Here is a 19,626-nt window from a genome sequence, read left to right as displayed (position 1 = left end):
GGAGATGGGACTTTTGGGAGGTAATTTGGGTTAAATGAAGTCATAAGGGTGGGGCCCTCATAATGGGATTAATGCTGTTCTAAGAAGAGACACCAGATTGATTGCTTTCTCTCTCTCTCTCCACCATGCAAGGAGACAGTGAGAAAACAGCCATCTGCAAGCCAGGAAGAGAGTCCTCACTGGAGAAGTGAATTAGCCAGCACCTTGATCTTGGACTCTCCAGCCTCCAGAAGTCCAGGTATGGTATTTTGTTATGGCAGCCTGAGCTGACTAATACAGACTGTCATCTCATCTCCTAGCTGGACATCGTATCAGTTCATGGGACAGCCAATTTGCTCTAAGCCTACCTGACCAAAGAAAGAAATAATGGAGAAAAGCATCAGATTTTGTTTTCAGTGATTGATCTCACAAAGCTGTAGATGAAGGTTGGCCTCCTCACAAGGGGACCCAGATAATCAGACCTGGTGAGCTGTACACCAGGGGAGAGAGCTGAGAGGATAGGAAGAGGTTAAGCCTACTGGCCCACAGAAGCCAGTGTGAAGGCCACTAGAGGTATGTGGTAGAATTCACACACATGTCCCATAGAGAGCCCAACTTTGGAAGCCTCTCACACAGAAAGTATCAATAGTTACTCACCGTTAGCCAGGAAAAGAAGCAACACCCTGTGGAGGATGGCCCAGTTAAGCCAGGAGATATCTGGCCCTTTTGTCCTCTGCCACCCTTTCAGTCCCCAACGTCCAGAAGTTAAAACCAGAAGAAGGAGGCTAGAAGGCATGAAAATGGGGACCACACCCTCCTCACCCTACTGGTCCCACAGGTCTAACGGGAACTGGAAGAACGTAAGGAGGAGAGACTGGGATTTTAATGGGCTAGACAATTAAATCATTGGAGACCAAAATGCTATAAAATCTGACACTTTTGTAAACAGATAATTGCAAATGGATTATGAGGGGAGTGGCTCCAGAAACATTTCCAAGTTTGCATAAATACGTCTTCCAAACCATCTGTTACGGAGGAAAAGGGAAAATTCAATGATTGTGCAGAAAAGATTAAAATATTTTGGATCTATTTAAGGCAAATTCCTATTCCATCACTATCTCCCACTCTCTAACAATATATTTTCTAGTTTATTCCCTTTCAAATTCCCTTTTTAACAATCTGTCACCTGATCCATTACTATTATACAATAAGAAGAATAACAAGAATCCTTACGATGCTTTGTGTTAAAAAAAAAGGTTAAGATTTTTGAGAGAAATATTTGTTCAATTTAAAAGTTGACCCTAGACACAGCCATCAATCTTGGCACTTCTTTTCTTTTTTTTGCTCTCTTCTCTGCATCATGTTCATATAACAGCAAACCCCTTAATCCTAGGTTTGCTTCTCACTTTACCATCTCCTCCATTATCTCATAAGAACCTTTCCCTTGAGAGTTTTCTTGGGTATTTTTTCCATCCTGTCTGCAAACCTTCATCAATCCTATCAGGAACACCTTAGACAGGCTCATTCCTTGAGCCTTTTCCCCTCTCCAACCAGGACACAAGCTTCCTTGATAGCTGTCATAACAGATGAATTCTGCAGGAAGCATGAGAATGAAATTAGCAAATTCGCTAAAAGAATCAGGACGGGCACAAGACCCATCTGATTCTCAAACAGAAGGCCCCAGAGAAAGTGCTATCGCTTTTTAGCTACACCTGTTTACCCCCAGAGCTTTGAAAGGGGAGATGAATAAGAGCACGGAAGACTGGTTTAAAGCTAGTTGGACGCCTGCCTTTCATTCCCATGCCAGTCTAATCCTTCAATGATTCGCAGTATGGGCTAATGTTTCTAGGAAGACATCAGGCTCACTTCTTCGGGAAACACCTAACAAGAGGTAACCAAAATATTTTAAAATAAAAAAACTACAACTCAGCTCTTACACCATTTTGCCCCAAGAATCTGGCAATTTAAATGACATACACTTGAAAGTGCTGTAAAAATGCACATTCTCCATAAGTGCGTAGCACTAGTAATCGAAGATTAAGGCTGACCTATCCAGATTGTTTGATCTCTATATGGCCAAATACGTATTTGGGAAAACTTGTCTCTCACCTTGAAATTTAATTAGTACATATTTAAATAGAACTAGAAACAAAGAATGTTAAATACTCCAAAGAACTTCCAGCTTGGCATCCATATTTCATAGAGAAAGAAACTAGGTCCCAAAGAGACCAAGTGACTTGCTCTGACCAGCGACGCTAGCTAGGAATCGATAATGCATTTCTATAAAAGATGTGAAGATGCTGTTCAGAGTTGTAGAGAAGACTGAGGCACTCATTACCCTAGCTGACATCTCAGAGCTGAGTCTCTTTCCAGAAATGCCCTCAGTGGAAGAGAGCTGCCCATCACAAGGTCACAGCCCTTCCCTGGGGGCCGGGCCTCCTTCCTTGGAGGTGGAACATCCCTGAAGGGCCATCACAGCTCCAGAGCAGTCCCCAAGCGCTTGACTGGCTGACGTCTGTGCTGCAACTGCATTGCAGCTGAATTCTCCCTCTACCCGCCCTGCTTCCATCGCCCCTCACTTCCATCAGGTGTTGTGCCTGAGAAGATGACCAAGTAAGTCTCCTGCATGTACATTTCTATCTCAGAGTCTGCTTCCCAGGGAATCCAACCTAGAAAAACAGTATATTCTGTTAAAGGAGAAAATGTAAGGTTGGGAAACACTTGGATTAAATTGACAATATGCACTATGAACCTCCAATGAATACTCAGTTACCCAAAGTTATTTAGTCACAGAGCACTCCTTTTATATTGAACATCTCCGGAGACTTTTGTTCTGTGGAATATGCTCTGGGAAACCTGAGTGCAGTCCTCTCTAGCTCACTTTAGAATCTAAGTGCTAAAGTTACTCATGTTAACATTTCCTGCAATAGCAAAAGAATGGAAATAACCTAAATGTCCATCGACAGGAAACTGCTTAAATAAATTATGATTTGTCCATATCATAGAATATTATGCATGCATAGAGAAAAATGAGTTCTTTAAGTTTTAGTATGAAAAAGTATCCAAGGTATATATTTTAAGTGAAAAAGCAAGGTTACTCAACAGAATGTATTTGTTTTTAAAAAGGGGAAAGATTAAATATATGTGTACCTTTTTCTTGGGTGTGCACAAAATATTTGTAAAGACATATACTAGAAAATGATAGCACTAGTTGATTCTACAGAGGGGAATTACAAATCAGTTTGCACAGTCTGAATTTTAAACCATGGGAACATATTGCCCATGCAAAAAATTAAATATGAAAATTAAAAGCAAAACACTGGAAAGTATTAGATAACAGATATTTAAATATTTTATTTAATCACATATGGAGAAACTCTGGATAAAAAATTTATAACATCCTCTACAGAGTGACTTAGACAATGAGCTCCTTGAAGACAAGAACTATATCTTACTCACTTCAAATGCCCAAAGCCTAGCACGGTGCCTGAAGCAGAGGAGGCAGTCAATAATTTCTTTTTAATTGAATCCTATCACTTCCATACAGCAACAGATTTAAAACAGCTTTCTTTCTTTCTTTCTTTTTTATTTTAATTTTTTAATGTGGAATCCAAATTCTAGAAATGAAAAAAGAATAGCACAATCTCTTAACATATTTTCCTGGTTTTGCTTCCCTATTATTAGCCTATAGTCAGAAACATTTAAAAAGTATGTGGAACTGTGCTATCCAACATAGTAGCCACTAGCTGTGTGTGGCCACTTAAATATAAATGTGAATTAATTAAAATAAAGTGAAACTAGAAATTCACTTCCTCAGGTGAGCCAGCCACATTTCAAGTGTTCAAAAACCACACGTGGTTAGCGGCTACCATATTGGACACAGCAGATACAGCACGTTTTCATCACTGCAGAAACGTCTACTGGACAGCACTCATCTAGGTATAGTACAGACTGGTTTCAGACAGATCTGGATTTGAATTCCGACTTAGCCATTTACTAACAGTAAGGTTTAGTGAAAGTTAATTAATTTCTCAGGGCCTCAGTTTGTTCATCTGCAGAATGGGGAAAATGATAGCACCTACCTCACTGGGTCCGTGTGAGGTTCACACGAGCACATTCATGCAAACTACCTAGAATCAGCCCCGAAGCACAATGAGCACTCAACAATGCTACCTCTTACTAGCGAGCATCACCACTGTGAACGTAACACCTCACCATGAACCAATCAGCTCATCCTTCAGAACCAGGCTATTCCACCCCTCCCAGAGGACTGGCAAGAGCAAAAGCGGCCGTTAACATCTTAACAGTCTAGTTCAGTGTTAATAATGTGCCAGTTTACAGGGAACAAAGCTTGCACTAATTCCTTTTTCAGGAAAAGTCTTGCTATGAAAAAAACATCAGGTGAACTAAACGCGTGTTAGTGATGCGACTGACTTACACTCTAGTGCAAGCTCTATACTGGGTCAAATACTGGGAACAAACATTTTTATCCTCTGGATTGCAATGGTCTAGTTTGGAAGACATACTCCTTGATATGATTTTTCTCACAAAGAAAAAGGCTGTCGAACTGCCATGAAAAGGGCACAGCTTAGGACAGCAGAACTGAAGGGGAAGAGACAGCTGGGTCAGTCAAAGGGCAGTTTTGGTAGTTGGTAAACTTGAGCTAAATTTTGAAGAACATAAAAATCACGATGGGGAAAGAGAGATAAGTGGAGAAGAATGATAAAGGAACAATACCAAGAGAAGGGAAAGAGAAAGAAGGGAGAGAAGACTTGTAGCTTTGGCCCTTCAAGAATAAAGAAATATTTTCCTATATCTCATAAGCCAAGTCATTATCTTGTTAACCTGGGGCTTCCAACAATAGCAAACTAGATAGCTCTGAAATTAGTAGAGGCCAGTTTGGGCCTCTTTAGCCCTACTAGGCAATATCTTCATATAATAGGAATACTAAATGTATATAATTTTAAACTCTAAAACATATAAATGGAAAGCTAGTTTGGTGACATTCTGGCCCTTCAAACATTTGCAGTGAAAGATAAATGAGCCAAAAAGCCAAATACTTCCCAAGTATGCATTTCAAATGAATGTTCTTTTGAATTCTTCAGGTGTTTATATAAAAAGATCTATATAAAAATTATTCTTCATCATAAAAATCAGCCAATCATTACTAAACAATTTTCCAGTCCTGCCACTATAGATAATTGTTTAACCATTAAAGTGTATGCTGTGATTTATAACAGCCATAATGGCACCGCTCTCTATGTGATTGCTTGGCGCTGTCATGGAAGACACACCTCCTCCGTTGTAGCGTGAAATGCCATATGACAATGTCTAATGAGGCGCACTTCTTATTATCTGCTGATAATAACCTATCAGTGGAAACAATAGCTTAATTATATAGCACACCTCCTGCTGGCAAATAACTGGATTCAAACGCTTCCGTTGCTTCTCACCCATCCCTTCCGGAAGCAAAGAGGTACGATTACCACAACCCTCAGAAATAACACTTACAATTAAATAGGAAAATCGAAGGCAGAGCCGATCTTTTATTAAACATAAATGTCCTTTAGACCACAGAATCCCTCAGTATCCTGTCTCCAGACAGTTTCACTGGAGCTGGTAGTTGTTGTCCTAATGTTTTATTATTCGTGCTTATTGGGCCTCTGGTATTTCCTATTCCAAATACTTGGCTTTTTATGAAATGTATCAAGTGATTTACTCTGAACAGTGGATCTCTGAATCAACACAGTGGCCACAAATTTGCTGTAGTCGTCCCAAATGCCTTGTTTCTAAAGCATTGCTTGCTGGGCTCCTTCCTGACAAGTAAACTAAACTTCTCCACCCACATAGCAAAGCTGTGATGCTTGTGAAACTGCTAAGAGGCAGACTGTCTCTATTAATAAGTTTAGTTGGTAATTGGCAGAGTGCCTGGACTCTTGAGTTCTAGTGTGGTCCACGTGGGTGCTGGCCTTCTTTTCCCAGGTCTGCACGGCAGAACTTGTCTATCTTTTACAGCACTGCTGGTTCTTTTTCTCCATCAGGGCTACATGTAATTACCCAGGACACAGTTAACAAAATGCCTGCCCCCAGATTAGGAGACTTAGTCAGTTTTAGTTCTTTACCTCCGCTTTCATCGGTCTCATTAAATACTCTTATTTCAATAGTAGTTACCAAAAGCACTCCTACGAATAGATCACCATTCCTTTCTCCTTTCTAATCTTTGCTTTTCATTTTTCTCTACTTTCTATCACTTCTTCCGTGCTCCTTAGCTTTTGTGCAAAGAAAATGGGTTATATAAACATCATCAACACTCAATGTGCCTCATTCCTTCCATGGGATTACACTTTTGTTACAGTCTTTGAGATATAGTACACCCTTTCTACTGGGTGTACTTTTATAGGATGCCTAAGATGGCTGCATATTATAGTCTGAGATGTCAGATTTCTTTTGAGGGCTTTTTGTTTTTTGGAGGGGGGCATGAAGAGGTATACAGGGTAAAAGTGGGTGGCTGATTTTTGCACCAGAGTCATCCCCAAATAACTGAGTCTGCACTATTAACTTAAATGACCAAATTACTAACAAGAAGATTCTTTGACAAACATAAAATGGGAATAAAGGAAATGGGAAAGTCTTGTAGAATATATCATCTAGGTTAGAACACAACAGAAAATTATCTCCATTTAGCTATGGAACACAGCCTTTTAGGCAACTAGCATTAAATGCGTCACTACCATGTGCTGGGACCACATACATTCATTTCTATAGATTCAGAATCTCTCTTTGGACTTGTGTAAACAGTGGAGTGGTGTTTAACATCTTTTCTTTGCTTTTTTTTTTTTTAAAGATTTTATTTTTTCCTTTTTCTCCCCAAAGCCCCCCGGTACATAGTTGTATATTCTTCCTTGTGGGTCCTTCTAGTTGTGGCATGTGGGACGCCGTCTCAGTGTGGTTTGATGAGCAGTTCCATGTCCGTGCCCAGGATTTGAACCAACGAAACACTGGGCCGCCTGCAGCGGAGTGCGCGAAATTAACCACTCGGCCACGGGGCCACCCCCTAACGTCTTTTCTTTTACTAAACCCCGTGCAGATGACCATCTTTCCATTCCTTTCATTGTTTGACCATTACAATTTCCAAAACTATAGTTCGCATGATATTGAGATTGAAGGCTCCTTGAAGAAATCTGGACCAAAGCCATGGAATGGACCAGAAGCGTAGAGACTTGTTCCCTGGTCCCGGTTTTGTCTTTAGACAGCTAGTGATCTTAGCGAGGTAGTTCATGTCTTTTAACCTCAGTTTCTTTATCTGTAAAGTAAGGACGCTAGGGGCCAGCCCAGTGGCATAGTGGTTAAATTGACATGCTCTGCTTTGGTGGCCCAGGGTTTGTGGGTTCAGATTCTGGGCATGGACCTACACACTGCTCATCAAGCCATGCTGTGGTGGCATCCCACATATAAAACATAGAGGAAGATTGGCACAGATGTTAGCTCAGGGTCAATCTTCCTAACCAAGAAAAAGAAAATAAGGAGGCTAGATTGCAAGGTGTCTAAAGTACCTTCCAGTGCCTAAGTACATCTGTTAAGGTCACAGCTTGGTTATCAGCATATGATCAAATTCATCCACGTTATTTGAATCCTCAGAACCATCAGATTTGACACCTGAGGGAATTCCTCTAGTCTAATCATCTCAATTTCCCAAGTAGGAGAAAAAGTGCAGAGAAACTAAAGTTATTGTCTTTGTTACACAAAGAGGCAAAACTGGGGTTTGTTATATGTCTTAGATTCCCAGCTTAATTCTTCACTAGTAGTTCATTCAGTTAATAGGGAGCACAAGGCATTGCTACGCATTCTGCTGCCTCTCCATATGAGCTTCAATTTCAAAAGAGGTCTACCTATCCCTAAAAGCTAGATTACAATATGATTGGGCTTACAACTCCATGTGTTGACTATAACTAAAGGGCAGTATTAGTAGATTTTGAATTGTTTTCATTTCACACTATCTTGCACCAGCACCAGCACCACCAGCAAAATGCTGCTACAATGCAATTCACTTCACTTATTTCCAAATAGCTACTTTCTGGGTCAAAACAACTAAAGTAACATGCCACCTACAACCGCTCTGAAATAACTCTGCTTCATCCTAACTCACTGTACCCCAATTAACACCTTTCTATCTTGGAGGAATGGGAAGATGGAAGTTTCATAATCTCCTTTACATGGTAGCTAAGCCAACATATTCTTGCTTTTACACTGGGATCTTTGCCCGACATGGCTTGATGATAAGAACAGCAAATATCACCATATATTTACATATCTCCTGCTTTATGAATAAGTCAGTTGGGAGGAGGGAAAGCAATTAATCCCAGACAGTTCCTAGTTAGATGAAGAACCAGCAAGGGCAACTGTCTCCCTCTGGAAATCCATCCTGTAGGTCCTGGAGAAATAAGGTGGTTTGTGGAATGCCAAGTCATGCTGAGGAACTGATGCCAAATCTGTGAAGATCTCTTGGGAGAGAGAAGGGAATTGTATCTCAGTTTGGCAGCCTAGAGTGGGACAGAGTTGGGGGCCAGAAGTGGAGGATGAGATAGGGAGGAGGGTTGTAGTTTCTATATCCAGTTCCCTCTCTCATTTTCCCTGAAATGTAGGATTGGGAGATGCCTGCCTCACTGCACATGTTAACCTTGACTAGTACTTTCTGGCTGGGCCTGGACTGTGGGGCAGGCAGAACCTGAAAAGCTGGCAACACAATTGCGTAAGTCCATACCTTGGGTCCCAGTAATTGCTCATCCCATCATTACCACCAGACAGAGGGGTACCTACAGTAAGAGACTGGGAAGGGTCCTTGGAAAAGTGGACAGTCACAGAGTTGTTAAATCCATAATGCCACAATATAGGCTCTTCAACCTGAAGAGTACCCCAACACTAATACATTTGGAGGACTATAAGCTAGAGCCACAGATTTTGCCTCTTGGCTGATATACTAGTGAATGATGACCTCAATTTAAGAAAGAGAAGCTTACAGGGAAGAATACATAGTAGAACTCTGTAAAAGAGAGACACAAACTGAAAAAATGTATGCCACATAGGGAAAGTCTAGTAGGACAGATAAAACAAGAATTTAGAAGAAGAAAAAATACTTTGCAGAACAGTAAGAAGGATTTTGGAAAAGTGAATCAGGAGCAAGAAATTATGAAGAAATAACTGGGTCTAATAAATATAAAAAGAAGCACAAGCAATAAAGAAAATAATTAAGTAGACAAGTTTGAATTCCAGAATGAATACTGATGGAGAGTGAAAGCCTGAGCTGTACAATTAGATCAGACAATATCCTGGAAGGCATTAGGAGCTAGCAATTAGAGGGGGAAAAATGAAGGAAGAGTCAAGTGACATGGAAGATGAAGTAGAAATTTCTACTTCTCTCTATTTGTTGTCTGAAAAAAAAGGAATAAAAGAAATAAGTAAGAAAATAATACTATTTTTCCAAAATTGTAAACATAAGACCACAAAATAAAAGAGATGATAGTCTGGCAAAGAAGAAGAATTAAAAACAAACCCACACTCATATTCAGGCATATTTTAGTGGCAATCAAGAAGATTTAAGCCAAAAAGAAACTTGAAAAATATTCATTAGAGGGAAAGCAGACAAAAGTCATACCGACATCTGGCTTCTCCAAAGAAACAATGGAGGCAAGAAGATAATCGAGTAGAGGCCTGGTGATGTTGAGAAAAATAATCCTGTACCTAGAATTAAACATCCAGGCAAACCAATATTTAAATGTGAAGGCAAAATTAATATATTCACAGGCATATAAGATCTCATTGACTCTGTTTGAAATTAGTTTTGGAGAAAGCAAAAAGATATAGGAAGCAAAGATAAGTAAAGAATTAATAAACTTTACTGCTGTTTAATTAAGCAAAACACATAAAGCACTTAGAATTCTGCCTGGCAGATAGCAAGCACTCAGTAAAAATGAGCTGTCATTATTCTCTTTGTCTCTAGTACTCTGTTAAATAGTTGCACTCAAGCTTACATTCTCATAATTTCCCAAAACTAAAGGAAATGCTTTTTAAAGTTTTGTATTAAGTATGATGTTTACTAGAGATTTTTTAGTAGACATTATTCACTCATTCATTCATTTGGAAGATCCATCCCTTCCTATCAAGCTCAAAGAGCTTGATAATAACTTTTTCTGCGTCCATTAAAATTATGTTGATAGATTTTCTCATATTGGACCATCCATACAAGACTCAAGTAAACTCTATTTGATTGTGATGTGAGTGCATTCCCGCTGGGGAGGTTGTGCTGTGTGTTTTACTGTTGGGTTATGTTTTTTGTTGTTTTTAGCCAATTTAGGGGGAAGTGGGTGGCCAGGTCCTTCTTCCTAGTCTGCCTTAGTCTGGAAGGTCAACTGAAATCTGTCCATCCTGCTGGTATTTGAAATACTGGTGGGGCTTTCAGCATCACAGCAACACACAGCTGCCACAGTATGACAATCAACAGACAGGTAGTGTGGTTCCCTAACCGGGAAATGAACCCAGGTGGTGTCAGTGAGAGAGACAAATCTTAACACTAGACCACCAGGGCTGGCCTGTCTTATGTTAGGTAATATTTTATTGAGTATTGAAATGCTATTGATTTTTTTGTTAATCTTCTGTTTAGCAACCTTGCTTAATTCTTTTAACAGTTTTAGTAATTTGTTAATTTTCATGGCTTTCATTTACAAATAATGATAATTTTATCTCCTCCCTTTTAATTTTTATGTTTCTTCTTAGTTTTCCCAGCAAGGTAGCACCCGCTCGCTAGGTGAAGAGTGCAGGGTCTAAGGAGAGAGCTGGGTTAAACCCCATTTCGACCTAACTGTGGACTCTGGGTAAGTCACCTCAACTCTTTATACTTCAATTTAGCCATCTGAAAAGTGATGAGAAGAACACTTCATGGAGTTGGGGAGGGTTGCACAAGTTAAAGTGTTTGGCTGAAAAAACATGTTAACTAATGAAATATTTATTAATGAGGTTAAAAATGAGAGATACCTAACCCAATCTCTTGGAGGTTTAGGAAAATAGTCAAACTGAGCCCTCTGGACCAGGTCAGCAAGTCAGGAGAAAAGGGCGAGGAAGAGATGTTGGATGACATAGCGCTCTTCCAATGGGGGAAGCTCATGTCCACATGTTCAGCAAAGAAGGCAAGCATGGCATGATTAGAGAACGGACAGTAGCTCAGTATATTGGTTAACTCAGCTCTTTATATATAAATAGTAACTTCTCCACCAGATAATCTTACTAAAGGAAATCATGTTTAATTCATCTTTTTATCCCTTACAGCACTTGGCAGAGAGCCATGCACAGAGAATGCTCGACAAATATCTGCTATTGTTTAGGAGAGCTTCCGGTCTGCTGATAACCTACTTGGATTCAAAACCATAGCCTGCAAGCCAATGCATTACAAACTGCAGAGGCTGAGAGTAACGCACCTTGAATTATGAAGGTCAAGCTTTAGAAGAGAAATACCACAACGGCAAATCTAACAAGCCATCATAAAACCACCAGTATAAAGTTTTAGAGGTCCTTCACAAAACAATGAGAATGAGGATCTCACTGTCCAGGGGTACAGTCTAAAGATATAAAAGACAGATTTTTTTTTAATCTGACATTTGGGATTACTGCAAATTTTAAAGTGACAATAAAGATGCTATGACTGTAAATTTGTTCTCTTGGATTCTCAGGAGAAGAGGCACTATATAAATTAAATATTAACAACACTATTTTTTCAAAATTTCCCTGATCTTTTTTACTGTTGAATTTTTTTATAATACTTGACAAGTATAATAAAGAAAATGAAAGAATTTCTATGAAAGAATTTAGAGAATAGGGTGTGCCTTGTTTCTGTTTCCTTTCATTTACTGAAATATTTACTTTGCGATCTATAAAATTATCCTCTCAGTAAAACTGGCACAAAATATTAAACAGCTCTTTTTTTTTTTTCTTTAGTTCTAAACAGTTCATCCTAATCTAAAAAGCTCATAAATATCATCCTAAAAATGAATTTAAGGTTTCTGTCTGCAGCCTGGCCCAACTTAGGCCCTCAGGAAATTCTATTTCCCTTCCTGATCCTGACGATGAGGAATATTCTGGGAATGGTTTTCCAACAGCTATGTGATCAATGATGATTTATTCACAGTCAAATCTAGTCAAACTTTTTTCTCAGAATGTTATATTACTTGACCCCTCAGCAATATGTGATAGATGACTGACAACAAAAATAACATTAGTAAAGGTCTGCTATGTGCAGGCAAGGTGCTAGCACACAACAACACAGTGTTTCCCAAACACCAGCCCTTCCAACTCCATCAGCACAATTCTCGTCATCCTCTGTACCACCTCTATCATTTACACAAGGAGAGAGGAAACATGAACACAAATCAATACAGCAGAATACTGCAGATACTAAGAGAGAAGCATCCATCAGGTGGAGAGAGCTCAAAAGAGGGATGTGGTCAATATGTCCAAGGAGCTAGAAAGGAGGTAAAATTGGGGTTTTGCCAGGATAACTTCATAAAGGAAGGGACTCTTTAAAGATGGGTACACTAAACAAAAAAAAGTGGTGATAGATACAGAGAACAGATAGGTGGTTGCCAGAGGTGGAGGTTGAGGGGTGGGTGAAATGAGTGAAGAGAGTCAAAAGGTACAAACTTGCAGTTATGAAAAAAAATAAGTCCTGAGCGTGTAATGTACAGCATGGTGATTATAGGTAACAATACTGTATTGCAACAGCGACAAGCACACACATACAGAGATAAGACTGGTGGTTACCAGACGGGAAGGGGAGAGTGAGGAGGGCGAAAGGGGTGATAGGCACGTGTGTTCCGTGACAGAGGGTAATTCGTCTCTGGGCGGTGAACGTGATGTAGTCTACACAAACTGAAATATAATGATGTACACCTGAAATTTATACAATGTTATAAACCCATGTTACCTTGATTAAAAAAATTATAAATTAAAAAAAATACTGTATTGCATATTTGTAAGTTGCTAAGAAAGTAAATCAAAAGTTCTCAGCACAAAAAAAAAATTTGTAACTGTGTGGTGACTAACTTTATTGTGGTGATCATTTTGCCATATAGAAATATCGAATCATTGTTTTTGTGTAACTGAAGCTAATATAATATGTCAATTATACCTCAAGTAAAACAATAAAAGATGGTTCCTAAGAATTGGCATATGCGGGATATAAAATCCGTCATGAGAGCAGTGGACAGAGCTAGCAGGACAAGCAAACATGGGCTAGAAGGTGTGAAAAGCCTCACATTCTCTTTTGAAGACCTAGAAACTGACATTCGCTGGACACTTCCTCTTTCAGAGTGTCTGGGTCAGTAACAGTCCCTCCAGTCTTACATGACCCCAAAGCTTCCGTACTCGCATCTGCCTCCTGTAGAAATATTCTGACAGTTGGCTTCAGTCAATAATTCCTCGTTACTAACTCACAAACCAAAATCTCTTGTACAAATAGCTCACTCAATCTTCAGGCTAGTACTTCTAATGACTTACAGGACATTTTCAGTTTTGTGTTCCGCTTTTATCTCACTCTTGATATTTCTAAAATCAAGTTCATCCATTTCCCCACCTCACCCCCATGTTTTAGCTGTAACGCATAACTGTTCAGGCAATGTTTACCTTTCCTGTCTCCCAAGATTAAAATCTTGAAGTCACAGCTTCTCCTTCCTGCACTTTGCCCCTCCCACTGAATCAAGGCCAGTCAAGTGCTTACAAGAAAGCCTGGCTCACACTATGCACTCAAAATTATTAGTTGCTAAAGGACATAATTCAATGAATAAATAAAATGTATAAATTAATTAGATCCTGGAGCTGGCCCGGTGGCGCAGTGGTTAAGTTCGCACATTTCGCTTTTCTGCAGCCCGGGGTTCACCTGTTTGGATCCCGGGTGCGGACATGGCACCACTTGGCAAAAGCCATGCTGTGGTAGGCATCCCACATATAAAGTAGAGGAAGATGGGCATGGATGTTAGCTCAGGGCCAGTCTTCCTCAGCAAAAAGAGGAAGATTGGCAGTAGTTAACTCAGGGCTAATCTTCCTCAAAAAAAAATTTTAATTAATTAGATCCTCCTTGAAATAGCTCTTTTTATTTCTCATTACTTTTAACATATCCTACTCTTTAGCAACCATTCGCCAAATATTTGTTGAGAGACAGCCATGTGCCAAGCACTGACAGACGATGGGGATAAAGCAATGAACAAAATAACAAAAATACATGCTCTCCAGTAGCTCATGTTTGAATGGGGAGAGGCAGGAATTAGCAAACAAATAATTAAATACAACATATAAGTTCATAGTCCCTTAATTGAAAATATTGTCTCTAAAAACAGAAAATTTTTGCTTAATTCACTGATTAACAGATCATGAACAGAGCTGACATAAAACTAATTTATAATCTATATTTGTTTCATTTCGGGGAGGTACCTGAATCAGCTTGATTGTTACATGTATATAGTAAAGGCATTATATTAGGTTACGTAGTAAAGGTGTTACATTACTGTATCAGTCTGCTCTGCTAGGGCTGCCATAACAGAATACCACAGGCTGGGTGGCTTACACAACAGAAATTTATTTTCTTGCAATTCTGGATGCTGGAAGTCCAAGGTCAAGGTGGGGGAAGATTTGGTTTCTGGTGAGTTCTTTCTTCTTGGTTTGCAGATAGCCATCTTTTCGCTATGTCTGCACACGGCCTTTTCTCTGTGCTTGTCTACTCTCAGAGTCTCTTCTTTTTATGGGGACACCAGCCTTATCAGATTAGGGTCCCACCCTTATAATCTCATTTAACCTTAATCATCTCCTGAAAGCTTAATCTCCAACATATGGATGGAGAGTAAGAGGGTAGGGGAAAGGCACAATTCAGTCCATAACAATTACCTTTCCAAGATCTGAAAAATATCTCAATTCCAAACACATCTGACCCTAAGATTTTGGTAGGGTGCTATAAAGCTATAGTATGTCAGATAGTTAGAGGTGTCTGGAGAAGAGTTTAAGCAGAGAATGCTGGTGGGAGTGCAGTTTGAAGGTTACCAGTCAGGAAAACCTCACTGCAAGGGGATATTTGAGCCAAGCCCTGAAGGAGGTAAGGGAGAGGGCCATATCTGAGGGAAGAGCATTCTAGACAGGGGGAACAGTAAGTTCAAAGACCCTTAGATCAGAGCAAAGCAGTATGGTTAATGAATGGAAATGTCAATATGACTGAATCTGTGAGCTAAGGGAAAAGTAGTATAATAAAGGTAAAAATCACTTATGGCCGTATTGACCATTGTAATGGAATTTGGCTTTTATTGGAGGGAGATGAGAAGGAAGTGGAGGGATCTGAATAGAGGAATGGCATGACCTAATTAATGTTTCAACAAGATCACAATGTGTGGCAGGTAATCTCCAAAGATGGCAGCCATCAATCAATGCCTGCCTTCCATAAACAAGCATGACACACGCTCCATCAAGAGGTGGAGTCAATGTCCTCTCCCCTTGAATCTGGGGTGCCCCTCTGACTTGCTTTTACCACTAGAATGAGACAAATGTGACCATCTGGGAATTCCATACTGAGGCCTTAAGAGCATTTGCAGCTCCCACTTCTGCTTTTCTGGAAGCTAGATGCAACGTAAGGAGTCTGACAATCCTGAGGCCATCATGCTGTGAGAAGTTCAATCTAGTCATGTGGATAGACCAAGCGGAGGAGAACAAAAGAAGCAGCCAACAGGTAGAACTCAATATATATTACCCAATGTCTTGAGACAACAGAGACAGTCCTTGATCTTTGGAGTCATACCAGCTGAAACCACAGACATCGTAAAGTACAGACAAGTCATCGCCACTGTTTTCTGTCCAAATTTTTTTTTTTAAAGATTTTTTATTTTTTCCTTTTTCTCCCCAAAGCCCCCCGGTACATAGTTGTGTATTCTTCATTGTGGGTTCCTCTAGTTGTGGCATGTGGGACGCTGCCTCAGCGTGGTCTGACGAGCAGTGCCATGTCCGCGCCCAGGATTCGAACCGACGAAACACTGGGCCGCCTGCAGCGGAGCGCGCGAACTTAACCACTCGGCCACGGGGCCAGCCCCTCTGTCCAAATTTTTAACCTCAGAACCTTGGACAAATAAAATGGTTCTTATTTAATACCCTAAATTTGGGGGTAGTTTATTACGTAGCAATTAATAACTGACTCTGAAATTGATATGAGACCAGGCGGTGGGCAGACACCTGAAGACAGCAAGGACTCTGTTAGTGAAGGCTAGAAAGGCAGTGACAAAATTATTGGAGGCTGGAGAGAGGGCAACTCATGTTATATAGTTGCAAGATGTTTGGCAACACTGTCCCCTGCAATAATAAGGAAGAAAGAAAATGTATCTAATGAACTCGTGGACCTGGCTAACAAGGTTTTTGAATGTGATAATTGGCTTCTTTTAGCTGCCTAGGATTAATTACAGCAAGAGAAAGATGAACTAAAGTTTTCAGCAGAATTTAGAGGAAATTATTCAACCCAGGACTTGCTAGGTTGGAAAATAAAGCACCGTCATTCTTGCCTCTCTAGGCAGCAAGAGATTCTCAAAGAAAGAAGGAGTCTTAGGCCAAAGATTAAATCCAGAGTTTATTAGTACAACGTGCTCTCAGGTTAAAGATCAAATTAAGTGTGTGGCTGGAAGATCTCTCACCAAGATCTTTGTAAGATTTAAGGTAGCACCTCCTATAACCTGTCAGCAAGACAAAAGTGCTTCTAAAACCTTCAGAACTTCTACAGTATTCTGACTTGTAGACAGTAAAGAGAAGCCTGTCTTAAAAGTTTTGTGGGTATGTCTTTTTCTAATGGAGCGAACCTCAATAAAATGTATAGGAAGCACCCAAGGCTTATAAGAAAAGTGTACAAAAAAATAAAATAAAATAAAAAGCACCACCAGTTAAACAAAAGGGACAGCCAAAAGATCTCCAGATCCCTAACTCTCTATGAGCAAGAAGCAATGTTCTTCAAACATTGCTAACAAGGGCTAATGTTTATGGGGGGAAAAAAAAAGAAAGAACTAGACAAGGCGTCTATAACTTTCCAGCCAGCCCAGCTGAGGGGCCAGACATGAAGGAAGAAACCTTGGATGTTTCATCCCCAGCAGCCTAAGCGAAGCCAACCAGCTGAGCGTAACCCAGACTGCAGAATCACAACAAAAAACAAATATCGTTCTTTAAACCACTTGGTTCTGGGGTGTTTTTTGTTTTGTGGGTTTGTTTGTTTACTGCAAGAAGGGCAGATAACTGAAACGTTCTGGCTGCTATGCTGTGCTGAGAACAGACTGGCGGAGGTTAGGGGGAAAGTGTAGCAGTGGGGAGACCAACTCTTGCAATAATACCATGAGACATGACAGCAGTGGCTTGGACTCAGGTGGCAGCAGTCAAAGTAGTGAAAAGGTCAGATGTGGGATATATTTTAATGGCACAGTTAAAAGATTTAATGGCAGATTAAATGTGGGATGTGAGAAAAAGAGAAGTTCAGGACAACTCCAAGATTGACTGATTGATTGATTATCTATGTAACTAAAAGAATGGACTTGGCATCAAGTGGGAGAAGCAGTTTTGGACGTTAAGTCAGGAAACCAATGAGCACTAGTATCCAATCAGGATGTTGAACAGATTGATGGATATGAGTCTGGAATTCCAGGAGAGTCATGATTAGAGATATGAATTGATGAATCATCAGTATATGAAGGCATTAAAGGCCATGAGACTGGATGAAATCACAAAGGGAGTGAGTACAGACAGAGAAAACACCTAAAGACTGAGCCCTCAGTCTCCTGTATTTAGAGGTTAGGGACAAAAGGAGCCAGCAAAAGAGACTGAAATAGGTGTTGGTGAGGTAAAAGGAAAATAAGGAGAGGAGGATGGGCTGAAAGCTCTCAGGTCCTTTCAAAAGGGCACAGAGGAAGAGAAGCAAGCACTAACCACTTGAGTTTAACATGGGGGTTCTTGGTACTTCTGACAAGTGCATTTTTAGTGGGGTAGTGAGGATGACAACCTGGCTGGTTCAAGAGAGAATGAGAAGAGAGAAATTGGAGACAGAATATAGTTGACTCTGAAAGTTTTCCTATAAAATGAGGACAGAAAAACCAGGTCATAGCTGGAAAGAAACATGAGGTCAAGAGAGGTATTTTTTTTTTTTAAATGGGAAAAATTATAGCATGGCAGCATAGTGATGGGAAAGACTCATTAGAGAGGGAGAAAAATTGATGATGCCGAGAAAGAAGGAATTACTAGGACTATGTCCTTGAGTAGACAATAGGAATGAGACTACACACTTGAATGGGTGCAATGACTTCTGGCTGGTTCCCCTATCTCTAATCTGTTGTTGCTTCAATAAATCCTACCCCAGACTAACTTTTCCAAAATACTGTTTTTATTATAATATCCCAACATTATTTTTGCTGTATTACTTATGTTTCCTACCTGTTTTACATTCCTCTGCTTAGCTGTCAAACTGCTGAATGCTGTAACTGACTCTCATCGAAGTCAGCACAAGTCAACTATGTGACCAACCATTGGCTGGATACACGCGACACATAGTCATGTTTTTATTCAAAATGTAACTGTAGAGACAGACACATAATAAGATAAAGTTACACAGGTAAAAGCTATTATAGGGGAATGTAGACCGCACCAAATGAATTCATATAAAGGAGAAAATAATTCTGCCTGGGCAGTAGAGGAGGGCAGCAAAAGTTATAGAAGGTGGGCATTTTGAGCAGGATACATGAAGGATAACAAGGAATGAGAAGGAAAAGCTCTTGACACAGAGGAAGTGTGACCAGAGCTGAGGCTGGAAGAGAAGACTAGCTGCAAAGGCTATCCAAGGCCCCAAGCCTGGCTGGAACCAATATCCCCACTGTCCTCAGTGGGAAGCCTCTGCAACAGCCAGACTTTGTTCTTAACTGTTTCCAACTCCTTCCCCAGCCCCCCATTCACACTTTGTTTTAAGCACAATGTGTCATGGTAATCCACAAACCAAGGGTACGGGGTGAGTGGTAAGGTTGAAATAGATCAGAGATCTTCAAAGTGAAGAACAGGCACCCCTGGGGAACCCACGACTTTCCAAGGTCTGTATGGGCATAGAGAGTTCTAAAGGAACCAATTTCCAGATCCACTATTTCCTTAGGAAGCTCTTTTTATAAGTGATATGCCTGAAATATGCCTGAGGCAAGCAAATTTCTAGCAAGTTCTCCTTTCCCACTTCCCCTTTCATAATTCCCCTTCTCCCATTTTACCAAAGAAAGGCATATATCATGCCCCCATCCAGAATCTTATCATGTGGCTTGCCTCTCCAGGGTGCCTAATAAAGGTGCAATTGGAAAAAACCTTCTTTTATGAAAGCATTGATATCAACGCTACCCACATCTATGTCTATGACGTACATTTCCAATACAGTTTAGTTTTATGCCTAATAATTACTTACGAAAAGTAAATGAGATATGGGGCCAGCCCCATGACTGAATGGTTAAAGTTGCTCACATTCTGCTTTGGTGGCCCGGGTTCACAGGTTTGAGTTCTGGGTGCAGACCTCCTCCACTTGTCAACCATGCTGTGGAGGCACCCCATACAAAAAAGTAGAGGAAGATTGGCACA

At 40.2% G+C, this 19,626-nt stretch overlaps 1 protein-coding gene across 16 annotated transcripts in view; it reads right to left on the bottom strand.

Moving 5' to 3' along the window:
* Positions 1–19,626, bottom strand: part of IL15 (interleukin 15) — a 124,747-nt gene that overhangs the window by 58,391 nt on the left and 46,730 nt on the right. Inside the window, exon 2 of one of the 16 annotated variants that reach the window (XM_046657197.1) lies at positions 15,985–16,114. The exons of the other annotated variants lie outside the window; for them this stretch is intronic. The gene's annotated coding sequence lies outside the window, so the exon portion shown is untranslated. Of the gene's footprint in view, positions 1–15,984; positions 16,115–19,626 lie in introns of those variants that run through there. 16 annotated transcript variants of the gene reach the window in all.

This window comes from Equus quagga, chromosome 3 (assembly GCF_021613505.1).
Source record: "Equus quagga isolate Etosha38 chromosome 3, UCLA_HA_Equagga_1.0, whole genome shotgun sequence".
Lineage (NCBI taxonomy): Eukaryota > Metazoa > Chordata > Mammalia > Perissodactyla > Equidae > Equus > Equus quagga.
Note: the sequence above shows the minus strand (reverse complement) of the source record. Positions and strands in the feature narration are given on the sequence as shown.